The sequence below is a fragment of the Carlito syrichta genome, unplaced genomic scaffold (genome assembly GCF_000164805.1).
Source record: "Carlito syrichta isolate Samal-C Ts95f unplaced genomic scaffold, Tarsius_syrichta-2.0.1 Scaffold315126, whole genome shotgun sequence".
In the NCBI taxonomy this organism is placed as follows: domain Eukaryota; kingdom Metazoa; phylum Chordata; class Mammalia; order Primates; family Tarsiidae; genus Carlito; species Carlito syrichta.
Genome location: NW_007259222.1, coordinates 14,224 through 16,826, shown reverse-complemented (window position 1 = coordinate 16,826; position 2,603 = coordinate 14,224).

Sequence of the window (2,603 nt, the reverse complement as noted above, 5' to 3'; positions counted from 1 at the left end):
CAGGGGAGATACCATGATCACGAAGGTGGTTTTCCCAGGGCGAGGCTTATCCATTGCACTCCGGATGTGCTGACCCCTGCGATTTCCCCAAATGCGGGAAACTCGACTGCATAATTTGTGGTAGTGGGGGACTGCGTTCGCGCTCTCCCCTGGCCTCCTTTTGTTCAATAACAGAATTTGTGGGATAATTGTTTGGAGTTTCATAACTGTGTTTCCAAGTCTCCTTGAATTTGGGCAGTTAGTGCTTGCTTGATGAAGACATGACTTTTTTAATGCGGTTCTTAGGAGATTTCTCCATTTTTCACATGGCTGTTTTTTTTTCAGAGGGGCCTCCAAGGCTGGCTCCCAACAAATCACAGTGTAGACTTCCACTTCAGGCTTTTGTAACATTTGATTAAATTTTGTACTTGTGAATGAAATATCTATTTACAAAATAAGTTACTATTAAAGAGCAACGAATTTAAAATGGAGATTATGAAATATATGCCCACAGAAAGGACTTCTCTTAGCAACTTTCTTTTTATAATAGTCCCTAGACTGGAAACAATTCAGATGTCCTTTAAAGGGTGAATGGACCCATTGTGATTAACTCACCCAATGGAATACTTCTCTGCAATAAAGAGGAACAAATTATGAAAACACAATGACAGCTTAGATGAATCTCAAAATCATCATGCTGAGTGGTGAGAAAAGGACACAATGTATGAGACCATAGAGCTGAATTTCAACAACAGGCCAAGCTAACTTGTAGTGACTGAAGCAAGAGCATTGATTTCCTCAGACAGGGAGTTGTTGGGGGATGCATTGCAAATGGCACAAGAGAACATTTTGAAGTAATAGAAATGTTATCAAACTTGAAATGGATTCACTGTACCGTTTTCAAGTCCCACCTTAATAAATGTGATTATAAAATGTTTAAAAGTCCAGGCACAGTGGTTCACAGTGTAATCATGGCAATTTGGGAGGCCAGGCAGGAGGATCACTTGAGCCTAGGAGTTCGAGATCTGCCTGGGCAACACAGCGAGACCTCTTCTCTACAAAGAAACAAACACAAAAAGTAATTAAAAAACCATTCCAAATCTTCATGTAATTCAATTAATTGAATGTATTTTTAACCTTAGAGGGTTCTTTTAGGAAAGTATCTCTCTAACTGTGACTGGAAGCTCAGTAATTCCTTCATTTCTATTTCTGTATCTCTTTCTTCAGTTATATTCATTCACTATTAAATTGAATGCTTAAAAATGAACATAGAGTCTATAAGGGGTTAATCTGTTAAAGCATATTTATATATGCATGCTTCCTTATAATTTTTTTTTTTTTTTGAGTTGGAGTCTCACTCTGTCACCCAGACTGGAGTGCAGTGGCTGCTCCCAGCTACTGCAGCCTCGACCTGCTGGACTCCGGCGATTTCTTCTGCCTCAGCCTTCCAAGTAGCTGGAACTACAGGCGCATGCTACCAAGCCCGGCTAATTTTTGATTTATTGTAAAAGATGAGGTCTCTCCAAGTTGTCCAGGTAGGTCTCTAACCCACGGACTCAGGCAATCTAGTCACCTCAGCCTCCCAAAGCACAGGATATCGGGCTGAGCCACCGAGCCTGGCTCCTTATAATTTTTTATTTTGGGGCGGTTCCCAGTCTGGCTGAAATATATCTCCTTTTCTCTAGATAGACCAGAACAAAATAGCGAAATAGCAACATAACATCATCAGTGTTCCCCTAATATTAACAAAAGTTAGTTTTGAATTTAAGTTGATTACAAGCTTTACATATTTGTACTTTTCTGCATTGTTTGAATGGTGTATAATATGCATTTATGATTTTGAAAAAAACATGAGAAAAACTTAATAAATGCATTGGAAGAAAACCAGATACAGATATTAACATGCATAAATTCCAGGTCGTGGGAGTGATATGTACATATCATTCACATATTATTTTATTTTACTTTATTTTTGGGGTTGGAGTCTCATTCTGTCAGGCAAACTGGAGTGCAGTGGCATGCTCATGACCCCTGCAGCCTCAATCTGCTGGGCACGAATGATGCTTCTGCATCGGTCTTCCAAGTAGCTAGAACCACAAGCATGTGCCCCCATGCCTGGTTAATTTTTTGATTTACAATACAGATGAGGTCTCACCATGTTTCTCAGGCTGGTCTCAAACCTCTGAGCTCAGGCAATCTTGCCTCCACCTCCCAAATTGCTGGGATTACCAAAGTGAGCCACTGTGCCCAGCATATTTTTAAATAAAAAAATGGAATGACCTGGAAGTGGAAGAACAAGGTAGATATAGCAGAGGTGTGGAGTAGGTGAGAGGAAGACATGAAGGGAGAACACACCCAGTTCTGACAGGAATTGTGTTTAATTGAAGATGTTTGGGGGCAGTTGTTGGGATAAGAAGGAAGTTGGGGAGGCAGGAGGACCCTGATGATATTCAGAGCAGTTTTATGCCTGTCATCTCACTCCTCCTTTGGTGCTTCTTCAAAAGAAAGACACAGGCTTACATTTCCTTTCAAGCATTTTTACATTTGTGTTTCTCTGTTATTAGGAGCAGCATAAACTCAGCAGTTCTGAGAATGCCTTCTGGATCCTGGCTGACTTAGGAGCA